Below are 19,579 nucleotides of genomic sequence, written 5' to 3'. Positions count from 1 at the left end.
ACAACAACCCACAACTCCACAGTTTAATGATTTAGCATGGTGTGTTTGTTTCGTTTTTCTCTTTAAAACATACATTTTGGATCTTAGCTACTTCTTTGCATTTTTAAACTTTTTAAATCCCAGCGATGGAGACTTAAAGGGAGAGGTGGGGTCAGAGGGAAGTGTTCCAATATGCAGAGTGTTTTTCAGCTCAATTCTAGCAGGCTTGAACTCCAATATCCCTTCCAATATCAGAGGACCGGTTCACATTCTTTGATTGCCTGAGGAATAAATTAATGAGGTTACTGGAGACATCAAACATTTGCATATTCACGGATGCTTATTAGGTTGAACACAAATGCCAGGTGCACTAGATTTTGGGAATACAGGCTGGGGCGAGGGATGTTCCTGTTATAATGTGAAATGCTCTTCTCAGAATTAAAATTTGTCTGTCAGAGGTAAAGATTCTGTGACCAGAAGAAACAAGGTTCTCCGCCCCCTTCTCCCAAACAAAAAAGAATCAAGGTTTAATCTATTCAACAACACTTTTCTGGAAGGTATTCTGCAGTCCAGAAAGTTGTCTACTTATGCCTCATCGGAAACTTGTTTTTTTAAAAACCCCACTATACTTGTGAATGTACTTTTGTCTTTTTAACACAATTTTTTCCCTCTGCCCTCAATTCCTTATGGATTGCTGAATTTATTAAATAGCTATGGAGGTACACAATATTGTTTGAGGTTACTTCCTGCAATGCCCAATTATTGGAGGATTTTTATACTCGAGCAGTTATTGCTAAGGATCCCAAACCTATATCCTACGAGAGACAGAAGATTGAATTACAAAATATGTCTCCAAGGGATGCGTACACATGGCTGCATTGTTGTCAGTGACTTCCGTCACTGCTCTGTGAAAGCATATTGTGTGCTTGGTTTGTACTGTATCTCATTATTGCTGCAAGTTTGTAGCAGTGCTGATCGCTTGGGGTACTTATCCCTTTTGTATCCTCCTGGCTTAAATATAAATTGAGTTCTTTCCTCTCCTCCACCATCCTGTATACACTACAGTTTTTAATTTACCACAGTTATAATTGCAAAATGGAACCATGTGCCTGCAGTTTTCTTGTTTCAGACATGTTTTTCAGGGCATTTGTACATGAAGCAATGTGGCTGGTACCTTACACAGCAAAATCCATGCCATCTTAATGTGTACAACTTGCTCCCCCCTCCTCCACCAACTACCACCTCTATATAGGTTGCTCTGTATTCACTGCCCAGCCACTGCAAATCCTGTTTGAAAATCACATTTGCAGCATAACTGATAACAAAAGTATTACATGATGTCTATCCTACATATTTTGTAGATGCACTCCATTGCCTTTGTAAATTATGCCCAACTTTCGATGAAAATATATGGGGATTGCTTGATATTTTATTTAATAGGCTATAAAATGAAGTCTCTAATCAAAGAAATGTTCCTCTCTTATAAGTCCAGCATGGTCTGCGTTATATTGATGATTGCAAAAACAGATGTTATTTTTGTACAAGTGGGCCCTTTTCTTTCTTTCTTCCTTTTTTTTGTTTTGTTGCTGGAGGAAGAAAGGGGTTAAACAAAACACATTACTAATGACTCTGAAGAACAATAGATGACAGTGCAAAACACAAAAGTATTGTGTTTTCCAAGCATTTGTTTTCAAACCATTATTTTGATGGATTCTTTTTAACGCATAGGGGGAGAAAGAAAAAGAAGAAGAAGAATGGCATCCATATCCCAGTAATTCTTCAAATAATGTCTGTAAAAATGATCTTTCAGACATTTACGCAAACTGCCTGTTTTTTTGGAAACAATTCAGAAAAGGTCATTTCAGCTAAGGTTCCTTGTAGTCAAATTGCAAACATCCAGGCGTGTGTGTGTGTGTGTGTGTTTTCCATGCACATAGCACAGATTTTTTTGATTATGTAGATTTTTTCCCCCTACTGCAGTTTCATATGCAAAGCATGCATCAGCCATATCCGTGCTATCTCCTAAAGCAGTCGTTCTGAAACCCAATCTGAGGACAGTGCAGACTAAATAAAATTTCATTTTGATTTGGCCTCCCGCTGAGAATGGGACTGCTTTGTTTCAGCCGACGGAACAAGCAAGCCAGAAAGGTATGTCCTGCTTTGCATGGCTGATGGTGTGACTTGAGGATCACAATCAGGCCGTTCATGCTCCCAGGGTTCGGCATCTCATCCACATCCTGTACTGTTCTCTCTTTTTTCCTTCCAATTTGCTTTCCTTCTGTGCTGCCTCTCATCTACCTGCGGGGCAAAGCTGTGGCAGACCTGAACACTATTGTTTACTTTGGCATATGTTTAATAGCTGCATGGCTGTTTGAGGTTGCTACTCCACCCCACCCCCCCCTCCTGCTGCTTGCCTTTGTATTTTCCTTTCGCTATCCATATTCACTTCCTCCCCTCCCCATTTTTTTTTTTTAAGATGCTGAATACACAAATATGGAATTAACCGTAAATTACATAAGTACAGATTGCAATGCTCCAGAGATTTTACTGGAATGTTTATAATGCAGAAGCCTATTGTAAAATCGGAAGATATGTTTAACAGCTTTTAGGGACTGGTGTGTTCCTAGTCCTTTTCTGAGCTGTTTAGGTAGGCAAGCAATCACCCATTATACGGAGGGGGGGGGATTGCTTTATATCAATTCCATATATTTTGTAGAACATCACAGTGCAGGCTTGAAATGCATCCACAAATATTTCCTTGTCTAAATATTAGCCCTCACTTGGCATCAACTCACTTTCATTAACAAGCTGTCTGAAAACTGACCATAGTCCCTTTGGCCCATGATTTGAAATATGGATTGGGCCGCAGGGAACGACCTGCTAGTTTACTCTTTGAAGCTACTTCAGACAATATGTTAGGATTCAAGAACACACAGCATTACGGGCATATCTCTCCTCTTCCATAAATCATTTCCTTTAAATTAAAACAACAAGCTTATCCCTTGTTTAAATATTACAGTAAGGCGCATGTGTTCCATGACTCGTATGTTTAGCAGGGGGCAGGGGTAGAGACTGAAACTATAGCCCATAAACAAAGCAAATGGAATAATATCCTTGTCAGTTGCAGGGCATAATAAGGCATAGCAGTGGCTCTGTGCAACCCACCCACAACCCAGTTAAAGCAAAATTGTGAGAATTTAAGCTGATCAAAGCTGTTTCCCTAAGCTGTTTTCTTTAAAGTAAGTTCCAGTCAAACCACTGGAATTTACTTCCAAGTAAATGTGGATGGGGTAGGGATGGTCATTTGACTTTTCTTCAAGAGGACCAAATGAGCTTCAGCTGGGATACTCTGAATTTGCTGCATCGTGGAATAGGCCTTGAAATACCTTAAACTACTTTCTTTAAATTAAATTTATTGGCTCTCGGCATCACTTGTGCGCGAAGGTGTTTTGTTTTTGTTTTGTGTGGCCTAACATCCTTGTTAAATTTCCATCCATTTGGATGAAATCCAGAGTGCATTAGGCACACCTATAAGTCTCAGAGAAATGTATGGGAATTCTGTGCGCATCCATTTCACTGAGTCATCGTAGGGCCCAGCTAAACATGGTGCAGAAGGTGCATTAATAAATCTGCCGGCGTCTTTTTCTGTTGCTAAAAGTGGCTGCTTGGTTGTTTCTCCATCCCACTGAATACTTGATGGAGCACCTCTCTCCATACGGGCCAAGGAGGGTCCTTTGGTCTGCAGCGAAGGCCTCACCACATGGGAATGTGGGACAGGTCTCACTGAGTGGTGGCCCCCTGTTGGAGAACTGCCTCACTGTGGAGACAAAATCGTCCCTCTCACTGCAGGGGAAGCCCGTCTCATGGTCTCTTTGTCAAGAAACATGGGGGGTTAGCCACCCCTCCAACAGCACCATGACTCTAGTACAGGGGTCGGCAACCTAAGGTCCATGGGCCACAAGCAGCCCATGGGGGGGTCATTCAACCGGCCCATGAACCCCTGTTGCCCGCTCGGTCAGCTCCTGTGCGCCACATTAAACCGGCACAAAGCAGAGCAGCTACTGCCTTCCGAAATGCTGGCTGGCTTCCCATTGGCTGGAGGAAGCTCCTGCAACCAATGGGAAGCTACGCACGCCTCCTCTGCCGCAGAAGGAGGCCCACCACAGTGTCTGTGGGACCATGAACCGGTCCAAGCCACAAAAACTTTGCTGACCCCTGCTCTAGTACCTTTTCCCAGTGCTGCTTTTATCAAAAGGAAAAGATAGTTGAAGATATTTGACGACATCTCCCACATTCTGCTTACTGTGGTTCTTAGGCACCTCAAATTTTCACTGTCGACCTTCTTATGGCCATAATTCAGTTTTCCTTTAAGCAGAGGGCAGGGTTTAACCTTTTCAGTCACCTATGTTAGAAAGCTCTGGGGAAGGGCATGATTTGGCTAAAAAATTGTAGGGAGGGGCAGGGGTAGGAGTTAGGCTTGAAGATTTCAATAAGCCCCTTAACATTTCTACCTATAATTTTAGCAGTGGATTTAGTCCTGTCCTTTTCCCTTTCCCTTTTTTCATATAAATGCTGTGGAAGCTTCAAGGTTATATATCACGAAGTTATATAATTATGCTACATTCATTTTTATAAATGAAATATTAAGAAAATAGTTGATGCTTGCCTAACAAATGAGGGTGGAAAGTCATTGGTTTTAAGGCTCAATAGGAGCTGCATTTTGACCAGGTGATTTAATAAATAACTAAAAATGTAAATATTTCTTCAGTGCATCCATCCTCTTAATTTTCAATCTATCCATCCGATATACAGATTAGGTTATAAATCACTTAGGCTGCAAACTTTCACATAACTCAGATATATAGGATAGCTTTGTTTGAGGTCCTGATTCCAGCCATTAAGGTAATCTGAGAATACTTTTCTGACTACAAATTCTGTGTACATGAAGGGAGACTTTCTTATTGGAAACCTCACAGATATTGCATCTCCATCTCTTGGAGAGTCATCAAACACATTTTCTGTGGGCATTACTAGAGGTTAAAAACAAACTTGAGCAGAATTTTAGTTATGCAGGCATAAAACAATATTGTACAGATATCTGGGTGGATTGGATACAGACTATGGCCTTATTCCTTTGTTATTCACCAGTGGGGCATTCCCATGTTCAAGAAGGAGCAGGGGTGCATTTTATGTCTTACGGGGCTGCATTGAGAAAAAGAAAGCATTCAAAATCAGGTGAGTGGTGCAAGATTCCTGTACTTGATTTGGGGTGATATAAGGTAGGGTCACCCTATCTTTTGGAGAGGCATTGGTGTGAGAGCACAGAATGCCTGTAAAGAGGAGGAGGGAAGAGAAATTATTTCACTCATGCAATATTAGAGAAACCCTATTATGTTTTCCAGAGTATTTTGATTTGTTACTTCACTCTGACCCCTGGGAATGTGGGGAAACTAGACATCCAAATAAATTAATATTGCGGTGTGCAAAATTATTTTGCATTAGCATTGAAATTCATTTCTCCCGCCTGATGAAACATTTTTTTACTGTTTCAAATGGTGTAAACACATGAACATATATAGATTATCTGGTTGTCAGTAACGTTTAGGATTTGGAGTTGTTTGTAACATCTTATTGTGATTGATTTTTGCTTTACATGGGATATTTGTTGCTTTTGCTACTGTTTTAAGTTGACATTTATTCCATTGGAGAAAAGCCAAATTAAGCTCCAGGACTGCTGGAATAAAAAATAGATTGCTTCTTGCCAACTCAAAGGGGTTTGTGTGGATTTTATCCATTGACCTTAGCAGCTTGCTATAAGAACCAGTTTTGCTTTGTTTTAATAATCTATTTCATTAAGTGTTACCACAAACCTTTGAATACTCCTTACATAGTTGAGATGTGCATTGGGTTCAGATCAATCCTGAGGCAAAGTGGGGGGTGCCTTGAGAATCTTTTGGGCTTGTCAGAGGCAAAGGAGGATCTCTATAACATGAGGCAAAACAGGAATCCCTGAAGTGCTTGAAGGCACTTTGGCAATGTAATCATCAAAAAAAGTTGAAGACAAGCATTGAATGAAAATGGAAGTAATGTATCTAAGCATAGCAGAACAACAAAGTGCCAGGATGGAATGATGGGGCAAGGGAGAGTAAACTTCAGAGTTGGGAGCGGAGACAGAGAAAGAGCTCTACAGTGGTACCTTGGGTTAAGAACTTAATTCGTTCCGGAGGTCCATTCTTAACCTGAAACTGTTCCTATCCTGTGGTACCACTTTAGCTAATGGGGCCTCCTGCTGCCACCGTGCCACCGGAGCATGATTTCTGTTCTCATCCTGAAGCAAAGTTCTTAACCCAAGGTACTATTTCTGGGTTAGCGGAGCCTGTAACCTAAAGTATCTGTAACCCGAGGTGCCACTGTATTGTGAATGGCGGGTCAAGTTTGTAAGCAGCTGAATGGTTTTTCCAGCACTCTCCAGTTTCAGTGTTTTGTGGAAGGGAGCAGGTTTGCAGATATGTATCTAAGCTTAAGGAAGGCAGTAGGATAGGGAGTGAACAGGAGAGCTTCTTTATGACTGGCAGGTCTAGCTTGTAATCAGAATAAATGATTTTATCCTGGAAGTGAACCTCTCTTAGTTCTTCCCATCCCAATACAGTGGTACCACGGGTTACATACGCTTCAGGTTACAGACTCCGCTAACCCAGAAATATTACGTCAGGTTAACAGCTTTGCTTCAGGATAAGAATGGAAATCGGGCTCCGGCGGCGCAGAGGCAGCAGGAGGCCCCATTAGCTAACCTGGTGCTTCAGGTTAAGAACAGTTTCAGGTTAAGAACGGACCTCCAGAACGAATTAAGTTCTTAACCCGAGGTACCACTGTATCAACTCTGAAGGTGCCCAACAGCACCTGATATAGTTATCTGTAGCAGGTTTCTTACAGAGCACAGAACACTAGGAGAGATTAAATGATTCCTTTTTCACACGTCCTAAAATTATAAGGGCTGCCTTTTCAGGAAAACAACTGTAGCCATGCTTACATATTTTGTACAATTCTGGCCAAAAAAGAAGTGATAGATAGTTCCAGCATGGAAGTCCTTCTGCCTTTCCCCCTGTAATTTGGCAGGCTCAAGCCATTATGGAAGGCATACTGTGCTTGAAAACACTTTGGCAAAAGTGTGGGTGGTGGTGAGGATTATAGCCAATTTATGTTATTTTCCAGTAATGAATGTAGATGTAAGGGGAACCCCTCTGATGCAACTGGTGCAAGCTGAATCAGGCAGTTTTTCAAAGTGTTAAGTTGGGGTCTGGATCCAAATATAATGATTGGTGCAAATCCCTAAATTCTAGCTGCTTTGGTAGCTGGTGAGAGCCAGTGTGGTGTAGTGGTTAAGAGCGGTAGTCTCGTAATCTGGGGAACCAGGTTCGCTTCCCCGCTCCTCCACATGCAGCTGCTGGGTGACCTTGGGCCAGTCACATTTCTTTGAAGTCTCTTAGCCCCACTCACCTCACAGAGTGTTTGTTGTGGGGGAGGAAGGGAAAGGAGAATGTTAGCCGCTTTGAGACTCCTTAAAGGGAATGAAAGGCGGGATATCAAATCCAAACTCTTCTTCTTCTTCTTCTGGTAATAAAACCACTGGCAAGGGGGTGATAGAAAACAAGCAAGCCGAACATTTATGGAAGAAATTATTGAGTCTCACTTTTAAAAGGGTGCTACAGGGTGCTATGGTGAAGTACTTGAAATCTATATTCCCATAGCCATAGATGCCCCTGTCCAGACCCCAGACCCAATCTAAGAAATGCCACTCTTCAAGAAAAACGCCTGTAAATTCCCAGCCATTAGCCAGCTTCTTATGGGTTGTGAAATATGAAAGTATTCACCTCTTACTTACGCCAACCTCACAGTGTCAGGAATTAGCTAGTTTTTCCAGGCTAATTTCCTGATGCAATTTAGAAAAGTACCAGGCCCCTTTGTGCATGCGTCCATAACTAGGATCAGATTAGACTCAAATGTGCCCCTAAGTCACAGGTGTCAACCCTTTGCCAGTCCAGGAGCCCCATTACTTCATGGGCATGCTTTAGAGGGCCAAAGGCAACACGGTGGGAGCACTTGGCATCCTGCCCTTTACCCCAAAACACTTGCACCACTTGCCACACCACAGAGCAGCCTTCGTGGGAGCCAATCGGATCTCTGCTCATAAAATTCTGGAGAAGAAAGCAAAGAAATAAAGTGCCACATTCTCTTGTGCTGTGAGTCTGTGCACATCCCAAGAGCATAGATGACTTTATTTCTGAACTCTCACATTTTTCCTGTTAGTTTTTCACACTTGCCTCGCTTAATCTTAGGCAGATCCATCTGCAAGATTTCTGGCAAACAGAGGTATTAAATTTCAGAGGCCTTTCAAGCAACATGGTGATGAAAGAGAATCAATACTCGTCAGTCCTTAGTCAGTGGGTTCTGTGCTAGAACTTAATTGTGCCCCAAATTAAAGCGGTACCGCCACATTTTATTTTTAGTCTTGTTGATGAGGGTTTTCTCTTTTTTCCTGAGAAGCAGATGGAGAGAGAAAGTGGTAGTATTTTTTTTTAATGAATCTCATTGTGTGGGTTAGTGTTACAGGTGGGTGACCTCAAACAGTGATGACTACAGTTTTGGGGCATGCAGTAGACTGCTCCTTGATGTGCCCATGACTGCAAAAAAAAAAAAAAAAGCCATCCCATTGATGTACTAAAAAAAGTGGGTGTCTTTTTAGTTGCACGTAGTTAACCAGGATTCAAACTATTATCTTTTAATATTTTCAGAATCACATCCATCGACAACCGAGTGAAACAAAGCCCAGTACAAGTTTCTAGTGATTTCCTATTTGAGTGTACGGGGTGTTTCGAAATATAATACAGTTGCATCCAACTTACCCAAAGTAGACCCACTGAAATCAGTGGACTTCAGTTAGCATTTCCTATTATTCAGGAGTATAATTAATAACTTGGATGTATAATATCAAAACTGACAGTGTCCACAAAATGGTCATATCCTTACCAGTCAATAAATCAGCTCTACTCCTCACTGCAACCTTTATTTATTTATCTTAAAGTCTCTCCAGAGAGTCTCTGTAGCCTTGCAAAATGACCAAAGATACATATTAAACCAGCTTTGCACCATAGCTAAAGAAGCGAAGTTAACCAGCGGGCATTTACATTGTTTCGTTAGAAAGGCAGAACCAAACAGCTTAGCCCAGAAGCTACTCTGGAAATCTAATATTTCCTGAGAAAAGAGCAGAAAAGGAAATTTGGAATCAGCGGGGGAGGGGGGGAGTGACCAGAAAATCCTGTTATTTACACCATACACTTCTGTGGAAAATCCACCCTTGGGATGACTTTATCAGAGCAGAGTTACACCCAGGGATATCTTTTTTTCATTAAAAAGAGTTTGTGTGAGGTTCAAAGAGGGAGAGAAATTTACAGCCTGGAGAAGATTGTGCCGGAAGGTAACAGAAATCATGTTTCTCCATCTCCAGATACAGAAGTATTAACAATATTTTAATTATTTGGTCACACAAATAAATAGTTCCTCCCCTCCACATCATTAAAATTTAACTCTGTGTTTAAAAAAAATATGTATCTGAAGAAGGCAATTCTGAACCTCAAAAAATCAATAGGAAAGGAAGCATCTCAAGGAGGAGAATTCAGGAAGCGTTCTCTGCCGCACACTCACCATTTCTTCTCATGGGTGTCTGAAAGCCTCCATTGAAGTAAACGGTGGAATGCAGCCACAAGCCACATCCAGTTGTATTCTAAAAGCCTTTCTGCACAGTCAGATCATAAGTCAAGTACTCCCGGTTTGAAAGGGCCTTTCACAAAGTGGCCTCTGGTAGAATGACTCCTATATGAGCCATAGCTGAGTGTTAGAGCATCTGCTTTGTATCCCAGGTTCAATCCCCACCCAATCCCAGACAAGGGTGGCAGATTCTGCCAGTGTTGTTGTTGTTTAGTCGTTTAGTTGTGTCCGACTCTTCGTGACCTCATGGACCAAAGCACGCCAGGTACTTCTGTCTTCCACTGCCTCCCGCAGTTTAGTCAAACTCATGTTAGTAGCTTCGAGAACACTATCCAACCATCTCATCCTCTGTCATCCCCTTCTCCTTCTGTCCTCCATCTTTCCCAACACCAGGGTCTTTTCCAGGGAGTCTTCTCTTCTCATGAGGTGGCCAAAGTATTGGAGCCTCAGCTTCACGATCTGTCCTTCCAGTGAGCACTCAGGGCTGATTTCCTTCAGAATGGAGAGGTTTGATCTTCTTGCAGTCCATGGGACTCTCAGGAGTCTCCTCCAGCACCATAATTCAAAAGCATCAATTCTTCGGCAATCAGCCTTCTTTATGGTACAGCTCTCACTTCCATACATCACTGCTGGGAAAACCATAGCTTTAACTATACGGACCTTTGTTGGCAAGGTGATGTCTCTGCTTTTTAAGATGCTTCATGGATCACTGCCTTGCCGTGGCGAAGGGGCTTGAATAACTCAGAGAAGCTATGAACTATGCCGAGCAGGGCACCCAAGATGGACAGGTCATAGTGGAGAGTTTTGACCAAATGTGATCCACCTGGAGGAGGAACCAGCAAACCACTCCAGTATCCCTGCCAAGAAAACTCCATGGACAAAGATTCTGCCAATAAGCACACCTAAAGGAGACCAAATGCACCAGTTATGTGACTTGGTATAAGACAGCTTTCTTTGTTGGGAATCTCTGGGTTTACCCAGCACAGTGACATTGAAAAGCAGTCCTGCGATGAGTGCTGGGTAGTTTGGAGCCACAATTTTAATTACACACAATCCTCCTGATGTATCCTGAGGCATTTTAGGAAATTATTGTGGTGGGAGAGCCCCAGACCTTGCTATCTTGACACGGAGATGACACGGAGGTGGCCAGGATCAGTGTAATAATAATAATAATAATAATAATAATAATAATAATAATAATAATAATTTGGCTGAGTCTCCCCAGCCACTCTGGGCAGCTCCCAATCAAGTGTTAAAAACAGTACAGCATTAAATATTAAAAACTTCCCTGAACAGGGCTGCTTTCAGATGCCTTTTAAAGATAGGATAGCTACTTATTTCCTTCGCATCTGAAGGGAGGCTGTTCCACAGGGTGGGCGCCACTACCGAGGAGGCCTCCCTGTAACCTCACTTCTCACAATGAGGGAACCACCAGAAGGCCCTCGGAGCTGGACCTCAGTGTCTGGGCTGAATGATGGGGGTGAAGATGCTCCTTCAGGTATACAGGACTGAGGCCGTTTAGGGCTTTAAAGGTCAGCACCAACACTTTGAATTGTGCTCGGAAACATACTGGGAGCCAATGCAGATCTCTCAGAACCGGTGTTATGTGGTCCCGGCGGCCACTCCCAGTCACCAGTCTAGCTGCCGCATTCTGGATTAATTGCAGTTTCCAGGTCACCTTCAAAGGTAGCCCCACGTAGAGCGCATTGCAGTAGTCCAAGCGGGAGATAACTAGAGCATGCACCACTCTGGCGAGACAGTCTGCGGGCAGGTAGGGTCTTAGCCTGCGTACCAGGTGGAGCTGGTAGGCAGCTGCCCTGGACACAGAATTAACCTGTGAGTGCAAAATGACTCCCAGGCTGCACACCTGGTCCCTTCAGGACCAGGGAATCCCCCACACCCACCCACCCCCTGTCTCCCAAAAACAGTACTTCTGTCTTGTCAGGATTCAACCTCAATCTGTTAGCCGCCATCCATCCTCCAACCGCCTCCAGACACTCACACAGGACCTTCACCCCCTTCGTTGGTTCTGATTTAAAGGAGAGGTAGAGCTGTGGCTATTACAGCTGCCTGAGGACGCCATGATGGGCTGGCAGCATCCTCATGTGCTGCATTGACACATGTGCAACTAACCTTACACTTTTATTTTATTTACTTTTTAAAATGACTGCCCTTCATCCAAAGATCTCCCTTAACCTTGCAATAGTGAATCTAGATTCAGGTAGGTAGCCGTGTTGGTCTGACGCAGTCGAAATAAATTTAAAAATTTTCCAGTAGCACCTTAGAGACCAGCTAAGTTTGTTCTGGGTACAGTGGTGCCCCGCAAGACGAATGCCTCGCAAGACGGAAAACTCGCTAGACGAAAGAGTTTTCCGTTTTGGAGGTGCTTCACAAAACGAATTTCCTATGAGCTTGCTTCGCAAGACGACAATGTCTTGCGAGTTCCTGCTGGGTTTTTTCCCCCTTCCCCCCCTTTTTCTAAGCCGCTAAGCCGCTTATCAGCTGATGCGATCAGCAGATAAGCCGCTAAAAGCCTCTAAAAGCGCTAATAGCGCTAATCCGCTAATCCTTCAATGGGCTTGCTTCGCAAGACAAAAAAACTGCTAGACGAAGAGAATCACAGAACGGATTCTTTTCGTCTTGCGAGGCACCACTGTATAAGCTTTTGTGTGCATGCACACTTCTTCAGATACATGAACACGAAAGCTTATACCCAGAACAAACTTGGTTGGTCTCTAAGGTGCTACTGGACAATTTTTTCATTTCTCCCAGGAGTGAGATATCCTCCCTGCGCAGAGCAGTTCAAGAGATGGCCCTGTAGCAAGAGGCAGCTGTGGGGCTGGTTCCCCACTTATAAAATAAAAAATAAAAAATCACCATCTGGATGGATGGAAGAATGGACGGGCAGACAAACTCCAGTACATGAGAGAGGAGCTCACAGATCCTGGAGATTAAAGTAAAACTAAGCAAAATATTTTGTTTGTTTTTAATGGTCTTGCTTCTTTTCACTGCTTAGAAGAATTGCAAGATAACTAGTCCTTCACAGAACATCATATTCCCACCTTCATGGCTGTGATTTGTGGGCTGGCCACTTAATTTTATTTTGATTTTACTGTGATTTTGAGCTGTGTTGTAATCAGTTGTTTAATTTTGTGTTTTTAATGTATTATATATTTGGTGTTAGCCGCCTTGGCCGGGGAGGGCGGAGTATAAAAAAAATCTATTATTATTATTATTTGTTTAAAATGTAATAGAAGCTCTTTTTATGAGTTTGTTTAGGTGTTTTAAGAATGAACACACATTAGAAGGCCTAATAACATGCAGCTGCACACAGAGGAGCTGGTCTCAGTCTGACACAGCAATGTAGCCGTATGCATTAATTTTACCCAGAATTAATGCCTGAAAGGGGGGGGGGTGGTACAAAATGGTTGGGTGTGTGAAAAGGAACGTTCTTATTACTAATCATATTGCAAACAATATCATTCAGCAGGGGCCAATGACACTGCTATAACCACCACCCTCGCAGCAGTCAAACAATTACAGTGACTGTGCTCTCTGGGAGAAGAATCTCACATTCCCAGGTAGGGATGGATAGAACGCCATTCCCCTCCCTGGTCCAGCAGTGTTTACCAGTTTTCAAATTAAATTCTGTTCCATTACAACAAAGTGCCTGGCTACAAACGCTACATGAAATAGGTCCACTAAATTACATATAACAAATCATAATCACACATTAAAAATTCTTGTACTGTGTACAGTATGCATATTTTCAGCCCTTTTCTATCCTAGTCATTTCCTTTAAGTTATCCCCATCGCCATTACCTCCACCTTGCCTATGGACTTTTTTTCTTATCTCCTTTTTTCTTTTCTCTATGGGTTTAACTCTCTCATTTCTGGTCTCACTTAAACACTGTAAACATACTGTGTGCAAGCACACAGAGCGATGGAAATTACAGTTTGTAATTGTTACACACTTATATGTGTGGCTATGGAAATAGAAAAATGTAAGTTTCAAAGCAGAGCATAAACTTGCAGGGAAATGTGTTTATTTATAATATTTTTATACCATTGAATAGAATAAAATCTCTAAGCTGTTCACATTAAAACAAGAAAAATACAACCACCAACATTCAAGCTTTTTGCTGCATGGGTCTCAAATCAATGGACTACTAAGGGGAAGGAGGTAACAGAGTTAACCAACATGCTGCCCTCCTTGTGGTTGTGGGTACAGTTCCCATCAGCTCCAGATGACATGGCCAATGATCAGAGATGACGGGAGTTGTGTCCATAATATCTAGAAGGCACCATGTGTAACACCTGTACTGTAGCATGCAGGAGAGAGTGCCTTGGAGCTACTGTAAGGTTACCAGATTTTTTTCAATGAATCTGGGGACACAATAAATAAATAAATAAATAAATCTCCTTTCTCCATGAGCCTGGGTAGCCCCTGAGTTGTTGGTTCTTTGGGGGGGGGAGCGGAGCCCAATGCCTCCCTTCACATTGGAGCAGCCCCAATTCCATTCCTACTTGTGTGCAAGCAGGAGGGGGCGGGGATCCCTTAGCTGAGAAGCAAGGCTTCACACTGCCTTTCGGAGCAGCCCCATCCCAACTCCTATTTGTGTTCAAGTGGGGGGGGGGGCAGGGATCTCTCAGGCAGTGCAATGCCTCCCTTCCCATCAGAGCAGCCCCAATCCCATTCCTATTTGCGTGCATGCAGGAAAGGGTATCTCTCAACTGCCCGTTGCCTAAATGAGAGATCCCTGCCCCCTCCTGCTTGCACACAAGCTCTGATAGGCAGCGTGAAGCCTCCCTTCACAGCTGAGTGATCCCCGCCCCACTTGCATGCAAGTAGGAGTTGGGAGGCTGCTCCGATAGGCAGCATGAAGCCTCCCTTCACAGTTTAATTGTGGGGGTCAGGGAAGGTGGAGGCAGCCCGGAAGCTGCATCTTAGAGCCCCTGCACCACCATCATATGGGGACTTCTGAGCAGCTCCTGAAGCCAGCCAGAGCCAACTGCTCCAGGCTGCTGAGACTGCTGCCGCTGCATTTCCCAGGGACATTAGATGAAATCCGGGGACATTCCAGGGATGGTATTTGTCCGGGGACTTATTCACAAATCCGGGGACTGTCCCTGGGAAACGGGGACATCAGGTAACCCTAAGCTATTGCATCCATCAGAGTGAACTCTGTATTCCAGAGGTCCACAAATATGTGGTCCTTGAGGTTGCATAGCAACAAAACGAAGTTGTTTTGGAAAGTGACTGGATACATCAACCTTTGGGACTAGATCAGAATAATTGACCCACCATCATGCATGGGCTTGGAGTTACAGTAAGATGCCCGTGGCGATGGAGTGCCCATACGATGCATAGTTCATCACCTACAACGTGTGTTGGGGCCATTTTATATTGAAGCTTCTCCACAGTCATCATGGAAGTCATACATCCTAGATAGGAGGCATTGGCACAGAGCCCAACACATCTGAAACTCAATAGATGTGGTGACCTCTGCACAAAACCTGAGAGGACACCAGTACACTCAGAAATCTGCTGTGTGGCAAGGATGATCAGTACTCTGTCAGAATTCCTGTTGCTTGCACCAGCTTGCAAACACTTGATATAAGTGCTCCATCGCCCTGAGGGAAGCACTCTTGCTCCTTCTTTAATAGCAAAGGCATTGCTTTTTAGGAAGGCTTTTGGATTATATGATATGTTAACCTTGCCCTTAGTATTTTACTCTGCCATGGGGCTATTTTAATGATGGTGTTTCATCTGTGCCTTTCGTTTAACTGGTGCTTTATTAGTATATATGGTTTGGTTCCTGCTTTTAGCCCTTTAACTCTTCTGTTACTCATGTTGTTGGGTGTGTGGGAGGGTGGGTGTGTGGGTGGGTGGGTGTAGGTGTTGGTTGCTGGTTGTCTGGTTTTCGCTTTTAGAATGTTAGCCACCTTAGACTTTGGAAAGGCAAGATATAAATGTTTCAAATAAATAAATATGAATGGTACTCTTCATTGTGTAAGTCATGATAGAGACTGAATCTTTGTGGACCACTGTAATATATTGTCCATTTGCCCTTGGCTGCTACCAACATGAGAACAAATGGTGATATCAGAGCCAAAATATATCCCCTTGCCCCATTCACCCAGATCTCAGTAAAACAACATCCCAACTCGGTTCTCTGCCAGTGTTCTAAGCCACCCTTCTCTTATTTCCATATATGCTCCCTTGCAGGCTTCCTTGTCTCCTCCATACGCTTTCTTAATGATGCCTAAACACCAAGCTGTGAGGAATGTATGCTTGTTGTGGTGTAGTGGTTAAGAGCGGTGGACTCGTAATCTGGTGAACTGGGTTCGCTTCCCCGCTCCTCCACATGCAGATGCTGGGTGACCTTGGGCTAGTCACACGTCTCTGAAGTCTCTCAGCCTCACTCACCTCACAGAGTGTTTGTTGTGAGGGAGGAAAGGAGATTGTTAGCTGCTTTGAGACTGCTTAGGCTAGTGATAAAGCAGGATATCAAATCCAAACTACTACTACTACTCTCTTCTTCTTCTTCTTCTTCTTCTTCTTCTTCTTCTTCTTCTTCTTCCCATGTCTCCTCTCTGCACCTCCCATCTCATGTTAGTTAAATAACGTACTTGGTCTATGCATGTTGTGGCCTAATATATCTTGCTGCCAGGTGTGTAGTGGCAAATGATGGCTCACCTCCCTCTCCCTTGTCACGGTGATCTGTACCCAAGGCTGCTCAACTTATTTTGGCATTTGAGGCAGGAAAACACCTAAAGCGCTCCCCCCCCCCCCATTGTGGGACTTAACAATGCAACAATAATAAATTAAATAACTAGCTGCCTTTTTTCGAACCCCTAAACCTGACCCAGAGGACTCCATTTACCTAATGATAGTCATCCCTGTGCATTCTACTTCTGCTGCTTCTGATGGGCAGGGAAATTCTCGGTGAGAAAATCTGGATTGACAAACGCTATGTGTTCCGTGTAATGCCTAGTTTGTGTCTTCATTTTCAACAAACTTGGACTCTGGAATTCTTTTTGTTTCAAGAACAGGGGACACATTTCACAAGCACTGAGCATACCTCGTCGCATCCTGGCTGAAATTCTGTGCAAGTTCAGTCCTCTGGGGTCCACTCTGACATTTTTACACAGAAATTTGAAGCTAATAAAAATCTCTCCCTATATCATGATAAGGAGCATCTGGCTGTAGAACATTCAGTTGCAACTAGTAGAGTTGTCATTCCTATGAAATTTCACCTAAAGCAAAATGTGAGGGAAATGTGAAGGATCCTATTCTGATATTATGATATATATATTAAGACAGAATTTGAGTGAGTTTAAAATAGTTTGGCTACATACAATGTACTGCTTTCAGTCATAAGAAAAGCAGCTATTTCCAGGGAATGGGAGCTTATTTTTCAAAATGGAAATTGCTGCGGAAAATGACATAACTAGCAGCAAACAAAATAAAGCAGCTATTTCTAGGAATGTTCAGATTTATTTGCATAATTTGCTTTCCCCATCCTTGCTTACCTTTCTGCAGGCTGCATCATTGCTTCAAACAATTCTACTTCTGACTATGTGTTTACAAATGAAAATAACATTCATATGCAGAGGCAACTCATTCTTCAGGTGACGTTGCAAATTTACTCCTGAAGAGAAGCAGCCCCATGAGACTTCTCTGGCCAATCAGCACAAAACAATCCAGCATGAATTCCAGCTTCTGTACCTGTGATCAGACCATAGAGTTAAAAAAAAAAAAGAGAAATAAACAGAAGGCTTGTCAAGTAAGCTTGAATAATGAATACATTAGAGACAATTGTGATTGGCAAAGAGTGAAAGAAGTGAAGTTTGTCACATAAAATATTTGTTATGTGTTGTTTGCTTGGATCAAATAGCAATATTGGAGCAGTTTCCTTGGAGGTATTTATATGCATATAAGTGTTATGTCAGTTAGCGAATGAACAATATAATGTTTGCTTCCATTATAAATGATGCAGTGCTGGTTCTCAGGCATTCCACACTTCCCTGCGTGATGTAACATGGATGACGCTGTAACATGTAACATAAACTGGGGCGCAAGGTAGTGCAATGGAAAAGATCTTAGAGTGATTTCTGTCATTTCTTGCTCCAATGGCATTGAGACAGAATCAAGAACAATGCCGGTCATTGCATATATTTCCCCCCTTTTTAAATTCTTGCAGACAGAGCTAAAGGTGGCGAACAAGGGAGTGTGCTTTTGCTGTCACACTTCTGATATGTATATTGCAGCTCTCCTCTCTGTCCGCAAGAATTGCCAACAATTTCCCAGGTTTGTTAGCATGTTCAAAATATTTCTGTTTCATTCTCTTTATTTCCCATCCTATGTCATCATTAATAATCACTGAGTATTGAGTTTGTAACAATTTAATTGCCTGCTTTACTGATTCCTTCTTTGGTTTTTTCACTAATTCTTTTTCTTTTTCCAATATCGCCTCCACAATTTCTTTTTTCCTTTTTCCCCTTAGCTTTCTCTTGGTGGAATTTTGTTGGACAAACAGATTCTTGCAGACAGAGCTAAAGGGGGCGAACAAGGGAGTGTGCCTTTGCTGTCACACTTCTGATATGTATATTGCAGCTCTCCTCTGTGTTGCCTACTGCAAGTCTCCTAGAAATACAACGCCTTTCATCAACCTAGCTTTAATAGCTGAGTGCAATAATGTCTAGACCAACCATCGCCACCGTGTTGCCTCTCTGGACTACAAATCCCATCATCTCTAGCCAGCACAGCCATGCTGGCTCATGCTAATGGGAGTTGTTGTCTAAAAGAACATTTAGGGCCACAGGACCCATGCTATCGGACATCCTTCCAGCAGAGACTCAGCACTTATCCTTGGTTTTGAATTTCTCTGTGCTTGAAGACTTTTTGCATGCTGACAGGTGTATGCAGTTGTTTAAATTTTTCTTGCGTAGCCTCTCATTTCAGTGATTGTTCTGCACTGCCTTGAATTATTATTTTTTTATGTTACATTCTTGTAAACTGCCATGTTATTTTGTAAGCGGGCAATATATAAATACTTTTGTAAATTAACAAGCAGCTGAAGGACATCTGTTTGATGGAGACTGGCCTAAACTAATGGTCTTGCAGGGACCCTATCCATAATCTCAGATTGTACTGAAAAGTCAATGAAGTTTCAGCTAACTCCTAGCCCTGTTGAATATTAAACTATTCTCATTTGAATCTCCAACTCAGTCCTACTGACGTCAATGGGATTCACAAATAGGACTTGCTATACTTTTGTTCCCATTGAAGAGAATGATTCATTTCCCTCCTTACAGTTGCTCCAGCTGCACTTTTGAGTAATTCCAGGGTTGAGAGAGGCTGCTGGGCTCCAGTCTGAATGTCATTACCACACACTCTCCCTTTTTTCTAACTCAGTTGCTTGCCGTTTTAGTGTATCCTATGTGAAATTGACTGGGTTAGATGATTGTGCAAGGGGAAGTGTTGATATTATCTGAATTATCATTTGAATCCTGGGCTACAGATAGATTTCGTTAGATGTGATGGTATCTTCAAAGTGAAACAGACTGATTAGGGAGATCTGTAACTGGTTTTAAAGGAATTAATTGGGGATTAGTGTAGCCTTCTAGTAGGTGAACTGCAAAGGCCTATGGTAAAACTGTTAATGAGATCAATACAAACAAAACCAGACAAACTAAGCCAGATAGCCCAGAAAAGGTTGAGTGAATAGGGAAATGGGCTGTTGCTTCCTACCAGAAAGGAAGCCTGCTGCCATATTGCTAATGTGTAAACTGTGTAGGTTTTTATGCTTTGTGTTGCCAAAGGCAACTT

The 19,579-nt window shown here is 42.7% G+C and overlaps 1 protein-coding gene across 1 annotated transcript in view; it reads left to right on the top strand.

Annotated features, from left to right (window-relative positions):
* The window catches only part of GPR45 (G protein-coupled receptor 45), a 550,360-nt gene that overhangs the window by 151,534 nt on the left and 379,247 nt on the right, over positions 1-19,579 (top strand). The window lies entirely within an intron of this gene.

The sequence above is a fragment of the Podarcis liolepis genome (genome assembly GCF_965112155.1).
Source record: "Podarcis liolepis genome assembly, chromosome: 4".
Taxonomy (NCBI): Eukaryota; Metazoa; Chordata; class Lepidosauria; order Squamata; family Lacertidae; genus Podarcis; species Podarcis liolepis.
Note: the sequence above shows the minus strand (reverse complement) of the source record. Positions and strands in the feature narration are given on the sequence as shown.